This window comes from Rhinopithecus roxellana, chromosome 9 (genome assembly GCF_007565055.1).
Source record: "Rhinopithecus roxellana isolate Shanxi Qingling chromosome 9, ASM756505v1, whole genome shotgun sequence".
Classification (NCBI taxonomy): domain Eukaryota; kingdom Metazoa; phylum Chordata; class Mammalia; order Primates; family Cercopithecidae; genus Rhinopithecus; species Rhinopithecus roxellana.
This window is the reverse complement of record NC_044557.1, coordinates 69,484,744-69,508,025: the sequence shown is the minus strand read 5'-3', so window position 1 is coordinate 69,508,025 and position 23,282 is coordinate 69,484,744. Positions and strand designations below refer to the sequence as shown.

Sequence of the window (23,282 nt, the reverse complement as noted above, 5' to 3'; positions counted from 1 at the left end):
ATAGACAGTCTTCATTGTTAACCCACATATGCAGCTAACAAAACGACATGTCTTAGCACCACCACCACGTTGAACCAAATAGTCAAAATAAGGGCAACGACAGAAATCTGTTCCATTTTTCACAAATAGGTGTGGCCTCCTACTCCTGGACCATCACCAATTTGGCCCTCCTTGTGGGTTTGACACAGTAAATAATGATGAATATTCTCTCTAAGCCTGTACGGTCCTGCACACTTGTTCTCTGCACAGCCAGAAAAAAAAAAATCCTCACACAAAACAAAGCATTGTTGTAGATCCCCCATATGGGTTGGAATACAAACTTTATACGAATTTGCTAATTTCACAGGTGTATGTGTAATTTTCCAAATTTCCATTCTGGCAGATCTCTTTCATCTTTAGGGGATGAAGAAAACCTCCGACAGATCTCAAGTTGCAAAACCCTGACAAGACAAAGGGAGCCATGTGAACGGAGGGGAAAACAAAATCAACATGTTCAATCCGCTCTAATTATAATATGCCCTGGGACACATATCAACACAGGACTTTATTACAAGTGTTCTATGTTGTCATTAAACCACCATAAAGCTACCTCGATTCAGTACCAGTGAACATCTCAAGAGGCTCCCAAAAGCACTTCCCTATAAAACATATCTTCAAAAAGACTTTTACTTTATACTAGCACATTAAAAGAGTGTCTAAAGACACAGAGGCACTCAATATAGCTATATTTTTAAGAAGAACACTTACTCTCTGGAGAATTAGGAGAGCAGGTAGGGTGTCAGTGATAACAAAACTGGCTTGCCCACCCTGCTCCAGCAATTGCAACCTGGAAGAAGCATCTAAGGGTTATCTTAAAAAGAAAATATCCCCTGCCTTTGGCAACAAAGCCTACAATAGAATAAAAGCAAGCATCTTTACAGGCAGAAGTTATAGGGTAAGCCAAAAGGTGGAGAGCTCACGTAAATGAACTCTCCTCTGGCAGCTCGCAGTCCTCCAATACTTGTATCATAAACTCTGCTCCAGCCTCCCTGAGACACACCTATGCACTCCTGATATAAGCATCTATATGGCATCATATGCAGGAAGAAAACCAGGCTTAGTAGCTTCTTTTCCAATTAAATGGAATTTCATTTTCTCCCTTCAAGGGTAAGAGTCAAAATGCATTTACCAAATCTGTTGAAGGGGATAAGTTGTAAAGTTCTTATTTCAATGTTAATTTAATAGCTTCCACTTAATGAAGACCCAGAAAGGATCTCATCAGCAGCTACTCAACCAATAGCCCTCTCTTACTTGAACCGAAAAAGATGCACATCCCTTTCCTCAAGATAATTCCAGAATGTTAGATTTGTCAGGATTTACTTCACTTTCAGTGCATTGGCAACAAGTATGGAGGATTTCGCACCTTCCTGGACATTGAATTCATGTTGCTCTTAAGTCTGTGGTTTCTAAGACCTCAGAGATGGACAAATACATTTAACTGGAACACATCTATGAAAAAACATTTTCCTATTTTCAAATAGTTGCCTTAAACATGAATTAATGCTTTTCTTTAGTTTGCTTTTGGTTTGTTTCTGTTACTGTTCTTTGTTGTAATTTTGGTTTGCTATTGAGCCACTACTAACTACAACCAGCACAGTGTAAATAGCGTGAAGTAAAATATATTGGTTTTCATGTGTGAATAATCTTTTTCTAGTTCAGTTATTATTTCCCTACTGTTTAAAAAATCATTCTTTCACCACCCATCCCCTGTTTTGATACACTTAAAATATTTTACTCTTAGCTTATAAAAATATAAACAAGTAAATCCTATCAGCAAATGCAAAAAAACAAATTAAAGCATTTAATCTGATTCCCACCCCACAACCCCCACCTGTGGCCCTCTGCTTTCTGATAGCAAAAAGGAAGGAAATACTCATTCACCCGTTGCCTAGCAGCACACCACACCACACCACCTTCCTCATTCCAGCATTCTATCTTGGAGTCAGGCTAACATTTGGCTCAAGCCTCAAAAATGTAAGGAAGAGTTTTACGAAAACGTACTTAGGTTCCATCTGCATTTTTAGAAAAATATTATGGTGCCTACCACTGGCTCTGCCATTCACTACTTTATCCCTAGTTGTATCCTCCAGGCCTCCCCTATGTACATTAACTTTATAGTGTATAATATATTCATGCCAAAAGTTTGATAAAAATGTAGGCTTTCAAGCACCACTCTCAAAAATTTAGCAGCTCTAGGATAGGACCCAGGAATCATCACTTTCAGTCTGCCATCCAGGTTATTCTAAGACAGACCCCACATTGGGACACACCAATTTGTTTTCCAAACCTGGGAAGGGTCAAGTGAAGCAGATCTGAGTTATGACCCTCCTTCAAGAGTGTGAGGGACACAATAAGAGTGCACCATTATCTCACATCAGCAAATCCCTGAGGTCATTTTGTTCCCTCTATATTTTAGGTCTACTTTGCTCAGGAACACCCTTGTCCTACCTGGGGTTCTGGCATATCCCCCAATACAAAACCTGACTCAGTAATTCTATAGCATTATTTCCTATGAATCCTTGTTTCCACCAGTGAACAGACATATGATATCAATTTGACTGTTTATTTTACTCATTGCACTTGCCAATTATTCATGTGTCATATGGAGATCTGGCTTATGAAGAAATTGTGGGGGAATTCCACTTCATCATGCTTCCCAGAGCCCTTGGAGGGTTAACTGTGGCACAAATGAGGTAGCTCTAAATTAGGTTCTGGAAATCATTACCTGTATTTTTGGATTTGTTTTTACTATATAATAAGTGGCCTGTTATTGGGAGTTACAGTGGAAGGACAGGAATATCTGATGTTTTTATGAGCTGTTAATGAGTTCAGGATCTAAAATATTCTCAAGAAATCTACCAGGATTCCACACACAGCTACTGAACCTTTCACAAACTTTTGAAAGGCAATATGTGAAGTGGAGAATAAAGTTCAAAGTGTATGTGTATCTATGTTGGGGAAAGTTGCAAAATTGAGAAAGAAGTTCCTTCACTGAGGAGGTTAGAGTTAGTTTGACTATTTAACATGACTCAAAGTGAGCTGAGTTTTCTTAAATTTGGTAAAAGTACTTAAGAACTGCACAGATTGAAAAAAAAAATCAACAAGGAAAAATTTGGATTCATACTGTGCTGAGTTAAAATTTAAAAAAGCAACCCCTCCTTTACAGTAACATCTTGTATATCCAGGATCATCAAGTAATAAGATGTCAAATAGGATGTGGCAGATCACTATCTCCATCATTAAATCTCAAATAAATTAAAACAAAGAGGGAAAAAGAGGAATGAATCTGTTCCAATGAAAAAATTCTAAAATAGGTTAGATAATAAATTCTATTTTCCACAATATATAGTGGTACACTTCCAGTATGTTCCAGCGGATGAAGCTGCAAAGCCACTCCCTTAAAAAATCCTCCTGGAACTGGCTGAAGAAAAAATACTGCACACAGAAGATGAAAGAGCATACATATTCTCAGTTCTGGAAATAAGCAACTTGTCCTTCAGCTTCTTAAATCATTTCGATATCTCCTTTAAACTGTTTCGTTTTTGACTACCTGCAGTAAGAACCTAGGGCCTAGGGCCAAATCTACATTATTTTTTTTAACACCAATAATCATCAAAGTTCCTTAGCATGACTAGCTTTCCAAGTGTATGGCAATTTTGTTCTGTTTGCAATGCCGGGGAGATCATAAATATTACCAGGGACTATCAGTAAGGAGAAAATAGCATGAACTGACTATCTATCTGTGCCTGGCCAGGAATCATGCTAGACACTGCACACTGCGTCATCCTAACTTTACCATTTCATCTCCAAGGAGGAGAAATAACCAGCAACCAAGACAAAGCTGAAGGAAATCACAAAAATCCTAAAGTTGGTTAATCCTCTGCTGTAGAGCCAGGCTATATATCTGTAAAAATGTATATGCTAAGTGAACCTAGGAGTTGGGAGTTCCAGCTGGAGGAAAAGTGTGGAACATAGGACAAACAACATGCTAATGACTGAAAAAAAAAGTCTCAACTTTCTTCTCCTTAAAATAATTACTATATAAAATGATTTTTTAAAAATTAACTTCATGTTTTCAGTAAGATTTTTGGAGGCATTCTTTCAAATAAACAAAATATAAGAAAAGAAGCACTACAATAGAAATCACAATAGTCCAAATAAAAAGTATAATGATAGACAATATATAGCACATTTGATAATGCAGAAAAATCAAATTAGTGATGCTGATGACAAATGATGACAAACAGCATGAGAATGCAGAAAATCATAACAACAGATTAAAAAGATGAGAGGTGGTAAAGAAAAACCAGGGAAGATGAGTTAATAGAGCTGAACCCACTAATAATACATAATCCTACATTTAAGTAAATGGAAAATGGTGAATTAGCAGTAGGTATAACACTAAGGATTTACACATAATTATGAATTTCCAGGCCTGAAGAAAGCCCCCATATTTGAGATTAAGGGAAACAAACAAAATCAACACTAAGTTTATCTGTTTTATATTTTTGAATAGCAAGAGTAAAGAATCGTCTTTCTATCCCCTAGTCTACCTTTCTATCCTCAAAACTAGCACTCTACCAAAATAGATCACCTGCAAAGAAAAAAATAAAGGACAACAAAAGAAATGAAAGCTAGCATAACTTTGCAAGGGAAAGGCTATGAAAGAACATGATATTCAGTTAACTCTGAAATTTATGTATAATGTTGACCAAAACAGTCTCCAATCTTCTGGTTCTCAGAAACTACATCATAAGGTATAATTTCTATAGACTTTATTAAAAGATGTTCTCTCAAGAGTGATAAATAATTAGCCATTAAGAATGGCAAAACTGTGCTTAAAAAGTAATTTGTAGGGACCACAAACTAGCTAAAGATAAAAGGATAATTTTTTATAAATGTCAAATTACAAATAAAAGTTTGATTTTGATGAGTCTAAATGCTTGTCGGGACTAATTTAACAAAATAAAATATTAGACAATACATATTAAAAGAGGAACTAAATTTTACCAACGTTAGTAAACACAGATTAGATTAATAGAGAATAGGGAAGTGGTGCTGAAAGGAAGCCAAAGCATCCCACTTTTATTCCTCTCTAAAGAGGGGTTAAATTATTTTGATTTTGATAATTAGATAAAAATAAATTTTTAAAACCAATTGGGCAATATTTTCAGATACCATTGAATAGGATTCCTGTCTTCCACATGTTTAAATACACTAAAACAATAATTAATAATACATTCAATAAAGGCAAAATTAAAGTATAATCATAAGGAACACTAAAATAAAATGCAATATTTAAGAGGATGAACAAAATACATTTAATCGAACAAATCAAAGAGAATAAAAAAGCATATTAATTGTTTACTTGATAAACATCTTAACATGTTAAAGATGCTTCCAAATGAAACAATAGGCAAGATTTTACGAGTCGACATAAAAGGAAAATATAGAAAGGTTGACAATATTGCTATCACATAAGATTTAATAAATTAGCAAATGAATATTATAGTACTTTGGTTAAAATACACCAACAGCAATACTATACTGAGTGGAGAATATTAACAAATTATTATTACAATGCCATATTGAGGAAACAAAAAATAAGGATATAAACAATTTGAACACAATTCATCATTAACACCTACATCACAAAATTAGGTGTTATCACACTGTTTCCTAAAAACAGGGAATAAATCTTTACAAGATTCCATAAACTACTTACAAACACTGATGAAATAACAGGAATTTCAAAGCTTAATAGTTTCTAAAAATCAAATGTTATTACAATGCAGTGTAACTGGAAATTAAATATAATTTTAAAATCAAATTTTTCTTTAAAACAACTTTTTAAAAAAGTGTAAGTACCCCTTTTTATAAAAAGTGTAAGTGACATGGTTTTGAGAGTTTGGGGTTCAAATACTAGCTTCCCCTATTACCAGTTTTCTAACTTCAGAGGACCTAGGAAACACATCAAAACAACTGGTAAAACTCCAAAGTAAAACAAGTAAGATGACCTGAAGGCAAATGATGAAATGCACCTGGCAGATCATGGTAAGAACCTATAGAATCATCTTAAGGTCTCAGAGTGCCTCAGAGCAGGATGGCCCTGAGATTATCTAGAAAAAGTAGGGGAAATCTTAAAAATCTTTTTGAGACGGAGTCTCGCTCTGTTGCCCAGGCTGGAGTGCAGTGGCCGGATCTCAGCTCACTGCAAGCTCCGCCTCCCGGGTTTACACCATTCTCCTGCCTCAGACTCCGGAGTAGCTGGGACTACAGGCGCCCGCCACCTCGCCCGGCTAGTTTTTTGTATTTTTTTTTTTTTTTTTTTTTTTTTTAGTAGAGACGGGGTTTCACCGTGTTCGCCAGGATGGTCTCGATCTCCTGACCTTGTGATCTGCCCGTCTCGGCCTCCCAAAGTGCTGGGATTACAGGCTTGAGCCACCGCGCCCAGCCTTTAAAAATCTTTTAAACTTTGAAAATTTATTAGAAAAATGGTAAATACAAGTACATGCAATTTAAAGAGGAAAAAGCAATAAAACGTTTTCTTAAACATCAAGCAGAATGTTATACTAACAAGCCTGAAAATACATTAAACACAAAATTACTTTTAAAAACCTTATTCAACTTTAAAAATTTAAAGTAGAAAACCAAAATTGAAAAATGACTGAAGGAAGAATGTAAAACTTATTACACGATTATTAAATTAAGTCTATATTTAATGATTAAAGAATTTCAAACAGTAAAAAACTCCTAGAATTAATCTTGACCAAAAACACAGAAGGCATTGAAAAAAAATCACCAAACTTAATGAGAAAACAAAGAGTCTGTTTTATAAATGTGCCTGCATAATACATTCCTAGAAGTTGAAACCAAATATTATCAAGATACCAATAATCCCCAAAGTAAATATATCACGATCTTCAATTTTAAAATTCCTTGGGGAATTTTTAGAAACTTAAAAAAAGAAAAACAAAAAAAGACTCCCTAGAGCAGCACTGTCCAAGAGAACTTTTCTTGCTGATGGAAATACTCTATAATTCTGCATTGTCTAATATGGGTACTACTCAGCCCAGGTGGCAATGTTGAGCACTGATAATAGGGCTAATAAGATTGAGAGACAGAATTTTTAATTATGTTTAATTTTAATTTATTTCTATTTAAACATCTATAAGTAACTAGTGGTTATCCTATTAGAGTGCACCTCTAAAGTATGTAAGGAATAAATAGTTATATGAGTTGCAAACAAATATACTATAGTCCAACCTAAATACACACCTAAATATATACCATAAGTGCATATATTCCAAGCATTGGAGGAAATCACACAATAAAAACACCATCCAGTACTTAGCAATAGACTACTATTTGTAAGAATGTAATCAATGGTAAAGTTAGAAAAAATCAATTTTAGTTCTTATTTTGTATCATTTATAAAATAAATTTCAGATTTTCTTAAAGAATTAAACACAAAATAATAACTATAAGAAGCAAAATTGGTTATTAATCAAACTTTTGAGCAGGGAGTGATATTTTAGACACAATAAAAGAATCACAAAGCAATAAATAAATGGACATACATTTATATAAAAAATCAAAATAAAAATGCATCACAAAGGCCGCAGGGCAGTGGCTCACACCTTTAATCCTAGCACTTTGGGAGGCCGAGACAGGCGGATTACATGAGGTCAGGAGTTCAAGACCAGCCTGGCCAATATGGTGAAACCTCATCTCTACTAAAAATACAAAAAAGTTAGCCAGGTGCAGTGGTGCATGCCTGTAATCCCAGCTATTTGGGAGGCTGAGGCAGGAAAATAACTTGAACCCGGGAGGCGCAGGTTGCGGTGAGCCGAGATCGCACCACTGCACTCCAGCCTGGGCACAGAGCGAGACTTCGTCTCAAAAAAAAAAGAAAAGAAAAAAAAAAAAGCATCACAAATCTATTTTAGAACTTCTGAATATTAAACTATCAAAGAATAAAAATAAAAATACAACCTAAGGGGAAATGTATTCGGCAAATAATTTAAATCATGTGTTAAAGCTTTATAATAACTACTCAAAAATATTTTGGGGCATCTCCTCTATAGCTTAGCATGCCTTGTGCTGGTGGGTATGAATAGCGAATAAAGGAGACAAAGTCCCTGTCCTCATGAAAGTTGTATCTAGAGGGAACAACAGCAACTAAACCATTAAATGTACACTTTTCTCAAGCCCCAAAGTGAGGAGTCATAACTGATCCTTCACTTTCTTTCAGGCACACATCAAATCCATCATGTCCTTAAAAGCTCCACCTCCGAAACAACCCAACCTGACTGCCTCTCACCATCTCCACTTCTTATGACCCTATTTAGAGCCACCTTTATCTTTCACCAGGGCTAATGCAGTGACCAGCTTTCTAATCTGCAGGAACCCATTCCAACCACTCCTACAATCCGTTGCTTGTCACAGGATATAAATTACATCTTATTACTCCTCTGCTTTTATGTCTTTTGTCTACACATAGGATGAAGTCCAAAATCTATATCATGGCCCACAAACTCCTACAAAAGAACCAGTTGGCCGTTGGCCCTACTTCTTGGAGATAAACTCAGACTCCTCCCTTCCTCCCTGGGATCTTGGCACATCAGCCGTCTTTTAATTCTTCCAACCCCAGAGCTCTTTCCTAATTTAGGGTCTTTGCACTTGCTCTTCCCTCTGCCTGGAACACTCCACTTCTGCTGACTCAATTCGTCCTTCAGGTTTGAGCTCAAATGTCCTCTCTGCTCCTCACAGAAGGCTTCACTGCCTCAGCCAGTCCATGGTCTCTCTCTCTCTCAGCACAGTTTTTATGTGATGGCTCCAAATAAATTGGTTATCTTCCACAAAGTGGTGCCACACATTTGCTGAATAAAGTGCCTATTATATGTATATGTATGCACCAATATGTATATATATACTACATATATAACAGGTGTAACAAGAGGTGAGCAGCCAGGCAAGCGATAATTACTACCTGAGCTCTGCCTGCTCTCAGATCAGTGGTGGCCTTACATTCTCCCAGGAGCATGAACCCTGTTGTGAACTGTGCATGTGAGGGGTCTAGAGGTTGCATGCTCCTTATGAGAATCTAATGCCTGATGATGTGAGGCAGATCCGTTTTATTCTGAAACCCATTCCCCTATCCCCAACATCCCTGGAAAAATTGTCTTCCATGAAACCAGTCCCTGGTGCCAAAAAGGTTGGGGACTGCCGTTCTAAAAAATAATTAGAGAAGACAGAAATCATCATTTAGCAAAATCCATCACAATGTTTGCTCTAAAAGAGATATCAGAAACAATCTAAATGGCAAGGGAAGTTTATTTCAAAATCTGTAAATCCGTATCACTGAGTGGTATGCAATCTTTTTTTCAAAATCTGTTTCCGAAGAATGCTGATGACACAGAGAAGTATTCAATATATATTAAATGAAAAACAAACAATATGATCCTTATGTAGTCAGTTCTAATCCACTTTAGATTAAAAAACTAAAAGAACAAGTTTGCTAGAACTGAGCTTAATTATTCTGAATGAATGAAAGATCTAAGTAAAGTTTCTGAGCTCCTTTGCATGGACTTTGCATCCTATATTTTTGCTGTTTGTCTTTTTTTGTTACAAATTTTTAAAAAATACATGAAGTGACCTGTGAATATTTTTTGACTGTCATATCTTACGTTTTCCTTATATGTTAACAAATCATATCTGTGGCCCATGAGGATCTGATGTAGCTGATTTAACCTCTCATTATGGCTGAAAGGTACTTTAGTCACTGCACTTGATTTGTCCATGGTATATGCACATATCTGATTTTTTTTCCTGTTATTTCGGCTTTGACAACAGGAGTCACAAGGTAGGGGAAAGGGTAGGGGAAATCAAGTCCGTCTGGAGAAACAAACACAATTTGTTGTGTTTATATATATCGCATATCACCGGTATAAGTCTTGTATATGGCACAACAAACTATGGGAAATTTTAATAAAACTTAGTTGTCAAAGAAGACATCTTTACTCTTATGGAACAATATTTCAGGGGACAGAAATTTGGCTATTTAATGTATCTCTAAGAGCAAAATCTCCTCAGTAGCTCTATTAAATACTATCATTTTGAAGACAATTTTAAATATGAAAAAAAACCATAAAAAGAAAGTACCAAATAGCATCATCTTATGCTATAGCATTAAAATTAATAATGATCATGAACAAATACACTGAAAAACATGAATTTAAACAGTGATCAACAAAAGCAGTAGAGCAAAATTACTTTGCCGTAAGGTGATAAAATTTATTTTTTTAATCTTTATGGTTCCAAGAATATTTATTAGGTATTTATAGATTAGGTTATGTTGCTTAAATTATGTGATTATAAAATATGGTACATGAAATCATATTAAAGTGGTTCCCTTTTATATTAGTAATCTTTTTTATTTTGATGCATATCTTTACTATGACATCAATACTTGAGATTGATGATTGCTATGCTGGTAAAAGGGAGGAGCTGAAAGAGATAAGATATGATAGCGGGGGATGGAACAGTAGTGTGAGAAATATACAACTAATGAAATGGCAGAAGCAGAGTAGATGCTGGAAATGGTGGTCAGAGTTTGTAGGAGTGGGGTTTTTGTTGCTTAAATCAAAATAAAAATACATTATTTGAAGTTTAATTTGTGTTATTTCTTGAGTAATATGTAATCAACACCAACATTTACATTTAATCAGATATTCAACGGAAAAATGCCTGGTTATAATGTTACTGGCAATATATAAAAGTCATATAATGAATACTACAAATTATTGAACACAGAGCACAAGGACTTTTTTATATCATATGAACAAGCTCAATATTCCTACAGCCACTGAAACACAATAATTAGTTCTTACTGGCTTTATTTTCTTGATCAGCAATATTTGTATTTTGTTAGACCCTAAAAGGCCATTCTAATGTAAGAGAATGTTGTCAGGAGTCTTCCTCATTGTCCTTCAAATGCAACATAAAAAGTAAAGCATGATAAACATGCACTAACAGAAGATATTTATGCTATAACCAAATCAGCAGATTAAGAACCTCTTTTCCTGATGTCTGAACCAATCTTCATTCCTCACATCTTTTATCTAAGAAGGGCCTTTTCCATATTGAACATTTATTACTGTCAAAGAGCCTTTAACCTGTTCTTCATTCCCACAGCCACAAACACAACATGAACATATTACTGCAGAAATGTGTTACAAATAGGAATCCAACTCTTCCCCATGTCAAGGAATCACACTGAATAGGTACACAGTGTTCACTCCCACCAAGAAAGAGAAAGGCAGGTACTCACACTCTATCAAACATAAACTACTCACATTCTTGCCAGGCAGCCTAGAAAAGCTCTTCAGCAGGCACAACCAGAGAAGCACTCCTATAGTCAGTGTTGGCATATTCACATGTATCTAAGGAATATGCTATGTGAAAGCTGCCCCCCTCAACACACACCCCTATGTCTTTCATTCTTTCTTCGTTTCCTATCATGGGCAAGCTTAACTTGATACACATTGGTTCTGAGAGATATGGGTGAGCATGACCAGAGAGGCTATGGTAAAATGTAGAAATATGGTGGTTGTAAACAATAGAAAAATAACATTAAAAGACACAGCAATGACGGAAATGTAATAAAAGTCACAAGCTTAAACACTTGAAGGTACAGAGCTCAAAAAGCAATTAATAGACCCTTTGAATCACTAGTCTCCGAAGTCATAATACGAAGTATCACTTGGAAAACAATGACTGACTCTTGCCTACAACTAGGATAGAGTAGAAGGTAGACATTCCTGCACTTAAACCTTGACTCTAGCCCTGACAAGCTGACTGTAATCAAGTCTCAGAAATTCTGAGTTTCCATTTCTCATCTGTAAAACTAAGATACGATCTCATAGAAGCTATAAATTACATGTGTCCAATTATGCTATGAATGTAGCATAGTGCCTTATATACTTTAAGTGTTCAAAATTTGTCAATGTATTATGTTTGAAATACCTTTATTAATAATTATACAAAACCATTGTATGGCGGTGGGGGGGAATACGGGACAGATCAACATGAGGAAAGTGTGTTTATTTTGACCTCTTGAAATAAAACATCACACACCTAGAAAGAGGAAGTGGCTATGCTAGGAAACTCCCTCTACAGTTCCAGAGCCTTCAGACTCAGGTAGTGGGTGAGGATCCACATTATTTTGTGATTAAACAGGATTAGATAAAATGTGGATCCTACCATCACTGTTGTTAGTGTTCGAATGCACTAAGAATTAAATGACTCCCTTCTTATTTACAAGAACATAAGAAAAAGTTTTCTAATTATAGAAGACACATGGTGATACTAAAGATACACATTTATTCTGTGAAAACAAAAATAAACTTTCATTTCAGATAAAAAGAATGCTTTCTGGACTCTTTAGGAAATAACTGAGAGAAAGTGGAAAATTGGAGGAAGCATAAACATAATGAATATAGACAAACTATGGCAGCTTCTGTAGAGGAAGGATTTGGTTGGGCCCTGGGGACATCCTTTGCAGAAACTCTTGCTTCTGTGTCATGGAGATATACAGGGACTGTAATAGCCTGGACCAAACCCAGTAGAAACAAACCAAAGATGTCTTACCTTCCACGGTGCTTTTATATTGAATTACAAAGTTCTAGTCACAGACACTACCCAGAAGCCACAACGGGAAAAGGACCAGAAAAGATTGTTTGACACACACATGATTCCAGAGAATCAAAGGAACCTGCATACTGGCACAAACAGGCATCCCTTGTTTCATGATTCCAAATGCTGCTTCATAAGGATAAACTGATTTTAAAATGTTGAAGGCATGAAAAATACTACTCAAAATTCAACTCACTTAATGCCGCACCCTTTAATTTATTTTATTGCCTCAAGGGTGGAAAAGGCATGTTCTTCACTGTCTGTGAGACAAGGAGCTGTGCCAAGCTAATGCTAATGGGAATTCTGTGGCCAGAGCCCACACTCGAAGCCGCTCATGCACACTTCAGTTTGGGATGTACCCGCTTTTACAAAATAGCATAATAATATGCATCCCAAAAGAGACAGCTTTTTGGTTTAAAACATTTGTTTGATACATTATACATACTCAGCTCTCCCAGAATAAGAAATATCTGAATTACATTCTATACAGTGTTCTACAAGGAACTTTCAATAACGTTTGAAAACACTCAATTTCCAGGTACTATTAAGATAGCAACTTTTTTTTGAAACTGAGATAAAGAGTAACACATTCCTACTGAAATAAATAACACAAGAGGAAAGTGATACATTTCCATGGAGTTAGCATGTCAGTAAACAGACATATTGTATAAAACACCATTCCCAAACAAAGGCAACAGGGAGCGCCTGGAGATGCCCCTGTTTGATTTGCTCCCACCCAAACTCCGCACACTGCAGGAGCGTCTCAATATGAAACAGCAGTTAGAAATATTTTAGGTCTAATTTTATAAAATTTCAATAGTCAAATCGGTAACTTCCTAAACTGTGGTTAGAAATAAAATTTCTGACCTAAACCCAAGATACTTTTAATTATTGTAACATCCACAATCACACCGTTACATTTAATTTCCAGTTTAGGAATCAACAATCAAACTCTCCAGAAAATAAACAAATGCAGTCAAAAATCTCACCGAAATATTCCTTGCGCAAAATGAATTTCTCCCACCCAAGACTATGCCAGCACTAACTTACTTTCTTATAACAGAACATGGCTGATTTGTTATAATAAGAAACATGCTCTGGCTGAAATTTATCTTTGCATTATACAGGAAGAAAAAGGCCAGGCTCTGGGAAGTTTATCTGTGGTTGTGTAGATACTAAATGAGTATCTTTAATTCCTTTAAAGAGAACACGCTGTTTTTAGGCATTCCCAAAACCTGGAGATATAACCATTTTAGTGATACATTCCATATTTAAATTATGGAGAGGAGAGGAGAGGAGAGGAGAGGAGAGGAGAGGAGAGGAGAGGAGAGGAGAGGAGAGGAGAGGAGAGAGGAGAGGAGAGGAAAGGAAAGGAGAGGAAGAAAAGACATTTTGAAGAATATAATTTCTTTAGTATGGCATATGCTTCAGCTATTTCTATTAGGCTGTCTTCTACACCAGCCACACTTCCAATGGCACGGTTTAAAAGCAATAAAAATATTTCTTTAAAATAGTTTATAAATCAGACTGATTAGATTGGTCTTCACCTGGATATTAGAGGCTTTAAATAATTACAGATGTTAAAGATGGAAAGCACCATACAGTTTATCACAAAATCCCCTCATTTTACAGATGAGAACATTGAGGGATGCTGAAGTTTTTTTCATAGAACAAGAACTGGAAACCAGGCTTCCAGTCATTACTCCATGCCTTTGAACCACATGCTAATGAAAAGGCAGCCTTACACATAATTCCAACTGTTAAAGCTTCGAACAGAACTTGGATTTAAGTAATAAAACCTATTATCTGACACTACAAGCACGAAAAGAACTGAAAAAGCAAAAAGATAAAATTTAGTCCAATCTCTCACTTATAGATTAAGAAATGAAGTTCAAAGGGGTAAAGCAATTTGCTTGTTTGCATATTCAAAGACATCTCTACTGATACTCTGTTTAATTTGGATTATTAATGATGCAGTATTTAATGCTACTAACGACATTATAGTAAAGTAGTTTCGACCAAAATTATAATGACCAAAACATAAATGTTGATGTTTTTTAAGCATTCTTCTCTCCATCAAATTATATGTTAGTTATTTTTGTAGAGGCCACAATACTCAGAAAAGTGTTTTGGTACATAGTGGACACTTAGCAAATTTGTTAAATTTTATCATATTGTAGTTGGAGACTAGACAAAGGAATGTGACATTTTACAAGTATATGTGCTACAATGTGGCTTTATCAATGAATGGTCTTAATGAGATTATGTAGATACACTGCAAGTATTTCCCATTCAGCCATTTGAAAACTATAATTACTTAGATTAATTTATTATTACTAGTTGTAAGCCATTTCACAATTAAAGAACAAGTTTAAATTAATAGATAAAAGCAGTGACTTTAATTCCATTTTGTTAACCTTTCTGTGTGAAAGAAGAGGTAAACTCTGAAGAATAAAGACTGGGTGAACTTCAAAGCCAGACTGATATTTCAAGCCCTCTGTTGAGACCTACTGCTCAGAAAAAAAAAAAAAGTTCCTTTCAAAATATTACTGCTCATTGACAGTGCACCTGATCACCCAAGAGCTCTGATGAAGATGTACAAGGAAACCGACATTGTTTCCACGCCTACTAAAATCCATTCTGTAAAGTTTGACTTTCAAGCCTTATTAAGGAATACATTGTATATGGCTATAGCTGCCATTGACAGTGATTCCTGTGATGGACCTGAGCAAAGTAATTTGAAAAGCTTCTGTAAAGGATTCACCTTTCTAGATACCATTAAGAATTCAAGACTCACGAGAGAAGGTCAAAATATTAACATTAACAGGAGTTTGGAGGAAGTTGATTCCAACTCTAAAGGATGACTTGGAGGAGTTCAAGACTTTAGCTGAGAAAGTAACTACAGATGGATTGGAAATAGCAAGACAACTAGAATTAAAAGTAGATCCTGAAGATGTGACTGAATTGCTGCAATCTCAGTACAAACTTCAACACATGAGAATTTGTTTCTTAAAGGTGAGCACAAAAAAGTAGTTGCTAGAGACAGAATCTACTTCTGGTACACATGTTGTGAAGTGTTGAAATGACAAAGGATTTAGAATATTTTATAGACATTATTGATAAAGCATAAGTTGGGTGTGTAAGCATTAACTCTAATTCTGAAAGTTCTACAGTAGATAAAATACTATCAAACAGTACTGCATACTACAGAGAAATCTTTCATGACAGGAAGATTTAATCAATGTGACAAAATTCATTGTTGTCTTATTTTAAAAAATTACCACAGGCACCTCCACATTTCAGCAACCACCACCCTGATCACTCGCAGCCATCAACATTAATTCATGACTTGCTGAAGTCTCAGATGATCATTAGCATTTTAAGTTAAACTGTTTTTAAATTAAGGTATGTGCACTATTTATTTATTTACTATACTTAAAGTTCTGGGGAAAGTACAATATATTCTGAGAATTACTACAGGGACATGAAGTGAGCACACACTGGTGGAAAAATGGTACCATACTGAAAGATTGCCTTTTGTTGCAGAGCTCCACAAAACTTCAATTTGTATAAAATGCAGTATCTGCAAAGCACAATAAAGTGAGGCACAATAAAATGAGGCATGCCTGCACATTTTAGAGCCACAGCAATCACATTTATGCTATGGAGTCTTGACTCGCAGTATACAATTCTGAAGATTCTTCTAAATCCAGATATGCATTTTTATACCTTTACCCTGCATTCACATTAAGTGTTTCATCAATATCTTCAACTCCAGGAATCTAAAATTAGCTCATTACCTATATTCTCTCTTTCATCTCAGTCTGCAGTTTCTTACATATTTCCAATCTAGGATCAATTTAAATCTAATCAATTTAAGCTAGAATGTTAACACTACCAACAATTTAGACTCCTCCCTGGTATAATTTCTTCCTCATCTGTCTCTCCATTTTCATTACTATGAGTACATTAAGGTTGTGTTGTATAATAAAGAATTTGTCTGGTCTTTGTCCTGGACAGGAATCCAAAGCCTTTGGAATTTCTCAAGTGATAGGAATGTCTCTGTCTTTCAAAGTGGGCCCCTCACTGTAGAGGAGGAAATGGGGGAGTGGAGATCAAGCTCCATCATGTTGGCAAAGAGTCAATCAATCATGCCGACGTAAAGAAACACCAGCAAGGCTGCGGTACAGTGAGTCTTGGGTGAGCTTCCTGGTTAGTGAGCACATCCAGAATGATGCATTCTGAGTTTGTGAGAATACATGAAAGCTCTACTTTGAAACCCTTCTAGACCTTGCCCTATGTATGTCTTCATTTAGCTGGTTCTGCTTTTCTATTGTTTATAATAAAAGTACTGTTATAAGTATACCCTTTTCCTGAGTTATGTGAATTATTCTAGTGAATTATCATATCATCCCAAGGGAGTCATAGGAAACACCAAATTTGTAGACTGTTAGTCAGAAGTGCAGTTAGCCTGGGAATCTCTGAGTTTGAGACTGGTATCTGACAAGAACAATCTTACTGGGGTCTTTCCCTCTACCTATGGAGTTTACACAAACTATAGGTTGTTAGTGTCAGAATTACATTGCAGTATTTTAGGCTACCAGATGAAATATGGGAAACTAGTTAAATACAAATTTAAAATAAAGATCATGATTTTAATATACATAAATACCAGATATTACAAGGGACGTACTTATACCAAAAATTCAGAAATTCATATTTAAATGGGCATTTTGAGTTTTACTGTTATTTTTCCTAAATCTGACAAATCCACGCCCTAAAGCAGGCTCTCATTTCTCCTTATCTAGAGGTCTAATAACTGCCCTTCCTTTTTCCTGGATCTATCTTTTCAAATCCTCACTACATGCTGCTTTTAGATTATTCTTAGACATAGCTATGATCAGGTCTTACCTTGTCTCAAGCTTTCTCATTACTATATAAATACATAGAGATTTGTTAGCCTGGCATTGATATCCATTTACAAAGCACCATAAACTTTAGAAATTAGTCAGAACTGGGTTGAAATTCTAGTTTCCCCATATACCAGCTGGGTAAAATTAGAAAACTGATTCTCTCTTTCTGGTTCCCAATCTCTTCATTGTAATATGAGAATAGCAATGTAGCAGAATGTTATTTTGAAGAGAAAAAGCAACTTTGGATCTACCCTTAATTGGTCAATGACATTGGAGTAGGCATAAAGAATGAACCCATTCCAGCATTTTTTGACTATTCATCTTTATTAAAAGTCTTGGGTTTTCTGCCACTATTTCTCCCTCTGATTTTCCTCTTTGTCCATTTAACCCTTTATATTAGTGCTTCCATGAAGTTGTGTCATTGGTCCCTTTTCATTATATATCCTTTTTCTAGTGATCTTCCAAGATCTTAAATACCATTAAACTCCTACTATATGTGAATAGATTTCAATTATGGACGCTATAGATTCCAACATCCATCTGTTTACTAGACATGTCTGAGTGTCCTATGGTCGCCTTAGGTCTTCTACAATCCTTCGCTCTTCCCTCATTGCTTGTTTCTTTAAACCACATCACTCTGTTAAGTGGGCCATCCAAAAGGGTCAGAGTATCTATTCGTCTCTCCCTCATGCCTACACACACACACACACACACACACACACACACACACACACACACACACATCGTCAAATTCTGTGGTTTTGTTTTCTAAATTAGCTCTCTCCTCTGTATGTGCAGGTTCTCTCCTTTTCATAGGGCCATCAACACCTCTTCTCTGGACTGTTGCTACAGTGTATCAGTGAAGGTCTAACCTCCAAACAGAAACAGTTCTGAGTTCTTAACTACAGGGAATTTATTTCAGGGAACTGGGCACACAGTTTGGAAGAGGACAGCAACGCAACCTGGATATTAGCAACAGCAGGAAGCTGTTATCTTCCCTGAGCTAAAGAAATAAAGCAGGAGAATCATCTGGCAGAAGCCAGGACCACAGCAACGGTTCTTCCTCCATCCTCACTCCCTTTCAAGGCATATTCTCCAATGCTGCCTTTCTAAAAGGTATATCCCGTTATGTTTGTCCCAATGCCGAGAACTCCTCAGTGGTTTTCTACTGCCCGCATGTAGTCAGAGCTCACTGCATTTTTGACTGCCATGCTGTGCCATGCCCATCACACCCCAGAAGGCTTCTATTCTCTTACAGACTCCATTCTCTATCCCGGAATCCTCCCACCCCACATGCTAACAACTTCAAATGCCTTCTCATCTTTCATGAACTATATTGAAAGTCATTTTTATTATGATGTTGTGTGTTCCTCCTCTTTTATTCCCATGTTGTGTGTTCTCCCTCTTTTCCCCTCCTCTTTCTCTCTCCCTTCCTCCACCCCCATCTCCTCTTCTGTTTTCTCTCCATTTGTTCTTCTTTTTCCTTTTTTATTCTCACTAATGGTATGAGTTGTTCGTCCATGAAAATCTCTCTTGCCACTGTTTTCACATTACTGCAGCTGTGTGTGTGCACACATTCATATGCACATGTATTTGCATATTTTGGCATGCAATATTCAGTTATATGTCTATCCTTACCAGCTTTTAGCCACCTTTAGGGCAGGAGTATTCATCACATATCATATCTTTTATCAGTTCAATAATTTATTGAAAGATGCCTTGAATTAATCTGGTGCTCTCAAATATATTTATAGATTCACATATTTCTAAGACTGGAATTAAAATCTTAACAAACATTTTATGAGAATTTCTTATTGCATGAGAAAAATTCTTGAAAGAGAAAATATCTCTTACATTAGTTTTTCCAGGGTGAATACAGGTTGTCTTTTTTTCTCTGATGCTCTTTCAACACAGTTTGAGTGGGATTACTAGTGTGGCCAGTGCTCATGAACATAGATCCCTTCTTTCCTTATAATTCTAATGCTTAAAAGAATATGTAAAAAAAAAATTAAAAATGTATGCTTTAGCCTCGGGAAGAATAAAACAATATGATACATATTAAATATAGCAAAAACAATCTCTACCTTTAAAAAATACACTACTTTTGGTTGGGCTCTTCATGAGTTATATCAAGAATATTTTACTTGTTTTACTACAGTTTAAAAGACTTTCTAATTCTCTAGCCCTCCTGCCACCACTTACGGGCCATTTTACTGAGCAACTATTGAAAAACAATAGATGTTTTACTTACATTAATTTATTTAATATTCACAATAACTACATGAATGGGGGTAACTGTTTCAGCTCTGTGTTATAGATGAGGGAACTGAGGCACAGATAAGTAACTTGCTCAAGGTCACATGGAGGCGGGCTGCAGAACTGGGATATGAGCCAGTTCTGACCTCAGAACCCATATACTTAGCCACTATGCCATTCTTCCCTATGTGCCAACATTTCTTTTCACCACAGCACCTTCAGCTCAAGAATAGAGAGGAGGGAATAGGAAGCACACTGTGCCCTTCAGAGCTTATCCTCTCTGTCCTCTATGGATAAAATGTGCCAATGAAGGAATGACATTACTGCTATAAAGTAATCGCTGGGGTCCTTCTGCTGACCAAGAGAGATCTAAGAGTGATGTAGTTTGGAAGCAAAGAAAAATAATATTTGCATGTATTTACAACCTGCCTTTCTCAGAAAGGATTTAAGGTGTTTCACTAAGATATGTACATTACTGACAGATAAAGTAAATTAAAATAGGTAAGAAGCAAAGCAAAAGGAAAGTTGGGATAGAGCAGTACGGTGAACACACACAACACAGGCCATGAATTTCTAGTGACTTGGCAGTAGCTAGCTTGACGTTTGTCTCTAAGCTACACACCAGCCAATGAAAACAGAGAAATGAGATGAAATAGTTGATTTTTCTACAAAACACAAATAAAGTAGTTGCTCAAGAGAAGCCCAAATATTTCCAGTACCAAGAATAGAGAGAAATAATTTCCATGGTCTTCCAGAAAGCAATCTGTATTACATAATAATCAGCATCCTCACAACCTGCCCAGAGTCCAAACAGAAACGAATGTCAAAGATGGCTTTGCACAAAATTCCTTCAAAATATGCATGAGGTATGTAAAACATGGGCCACAGATTCAGTTGTGCCAGAAGTGTTGTTTTATTATTTTAAACCTCTTTGAGAAGTAGTCCTGTATAGTCTGTTACAGACTACCTAGATTTGAATCCTGGCTTTGTAACTTCTGAGCTGTGAAACATTGGGCAAGACCTCTCTGGGCCTCAGTTTAATCATCAATAAAACAGAGATAATAATAACAATAACTCTTTCATATGGCTGTGTGAGACTTTCATTAGTCACTACACATAAAGTGCTTAGGGTGGTGTTTGGGACGCAGTGAGGGCTGTCTTCATTTTTGCTGTTATATGGATTACTGAATATCTAAATTTATTTTTCAAGAAACTATTTCCCAGGTGACAGAAACTTCATCAATTCAGAGTTTTGTCTAAGTTCCAGAGAGCATATTTACCAGCCTGACAATGGGGAGGACTTGGAGGAGCTCGGTGAGAAAGCATCTGGTCCTTAGTGCCATCAGTCCCCCTTAGCATTCCTCACCTGGTCCTTAGTGCCATCAGTCCCCCTTAGCATTCCTCACCTGGTCCTTAGTGCCATCAGTCCCCCTTAGCATTCCTTTGAATTTCCTCTTTCTTCTTGTTAAAGCTCTTGCTCCAAACAGGTTAATGTTTATTCCCAACAATTGCATGCCCTTGGGTACATGAAGATCAGTTTACTTCATTTCACAAGGTGATGGGATCAGGGGAGGCAATGAGTCTGCCTTAGGCCCATCTGTCTCTGCCATCTTACTGACTTCCCTGGCCCCATCTCAGAGAAAAAACACAGCTCCCATTTGGTATCCTACGAATGAGCCTACTGGGGAACTCTGTGGATAATCTACCTCCTGGGATTAACTGGGGGGAAGAAAGGGTGGCTCACACTCTTTTTAGATATCGTCATTTATGCACTCATTACTTCTCTTCCATCAGGAGAATTCTTACTTTTATCTCAGTGGCGAAGTCGAGGGCAGCTTTGCGTGGGTCATCATATCTTCTTCACAAACTCATCTATGCTGCGGTCTTGGCTTGTGCAACTCAAAAGACAAGAACTGGCATCTTCTCTCTCAGTGTTTCTGATGTGTGATTACATCCCCACTACAATGAATGTGGCAGGCTGGCAGAATGGGGGATGGAGGAGTCAAGGTGTCCTCCGGATTGTGTCTACAGTGAGTGAGCTAATACTGGTCTAACATTCCCCAACATATCCTACCACATAAAATTAATTATAGCATTTTTCCTAAGCATACTTCAGTTCATGCAATTCCATAGTTGTCTAGTGTGATGAGATCCATATTTGAAGCTTTCTTCTCTTTATATTAATACCTAGGCAGATTTGAAAAAAGACAGAAAAATGGAAAGACTGAAGAAAAGAGCAACATAAGAATTATGCAGATTTTTAAAAATGAGATAATACAGTGATACTTTGTTTTCTCAACATTCTGAATAGTGGGCACAACTTGGTGCTGGTTGATCCAGCAGGAGCTCCAAATGGTCTATTCCAATGGTCAATTCAAACTATTTTTTAAGCTGTAAACAAGGCTAAAATAGCATGCAACAATTTGTATGAACAACACTCTATTTTCATATACTCTACACCCACTAAGACTAAGATATATTAGGTAAATCTTTCAGTTATATGTCGTATGCTGATAAACTCAGGACAAAGAACTATGCAATTACAAGTCCACATAGGCCTTCAAAGATCCAGTTCTTTAACACCTTTATTTCATATATGAGAAAAGTAGGACTGAGAGTGTTGTTTGAAATTACATTCTTTTTTACATAAATATATTAAAATTTAAGAATAAAAGAATACACCACATAAGATTTATTTGTCTTTGGACTGAGAATTCTGCTGCTGGATAGTCATGTTGACCAATTTTTGACTGTAACTCTGCATGCTTTCTATGACTAGAAGGCCTTTAGAAAGGTCTGTTACGTAAATTCAACAAGCATCCAATGAATCTGTAAATGCCTCATGGATAGGTGCTTACTTTATCCCAACAGTGCTTAGTGAAATATCCTGGAGAAAATGTATGCTAATATGTTCATTACCTTTGATGATGAGGAGCAGCATATATTGATGACCATACAGCCTAAACGACCTTCACGTTTTCTTCATCTCTTACAATCCTGTCTGTTCTTTAAGGCTCAGGCAATGCCCAACCCCAGTCATGATATTTTTCCTGACTATTCTAGCCTACCCTTATTCCTCTCTTCCTAACCACCTATTTCCCTTTCCATCAAATACCTATTCATTTAAATATATATCTCTACCTAATTAGATGATTATGTTTCAGCATAATCTCCATAACTAGATATTAGATTTCCAAAGATCATTTACTATATTCTATACCTTTAATGTTTCACTCATCATCATCGTCACCAAAGCTTCAAAGATGAGGCACAAATATTATGCATCAATACTTCCTTTATACTCTTTGAAGTACCATAATTATTTCTAAATTCCAATATTCTTTTGTCAGGTTTTAGGGGAACTACCCATTTCCAAAG

General features: G+C 36.3%; 1 protein-coding gene across 3 annotated transcripts in view; it reads right to left on the bottom strand.

Annotated features, from left to right (window-relative positions):
- Nucleotides 1–23,282, bottom strand: part of ZFPM2 (zinc finger protein, FOG family member 2) — a 488,351-nt gene that overhangs the window by 403,852 nt on the left and 61,217 nt on the right. The gene's annotated exons all lie outside the window — the stretch shown is intronic.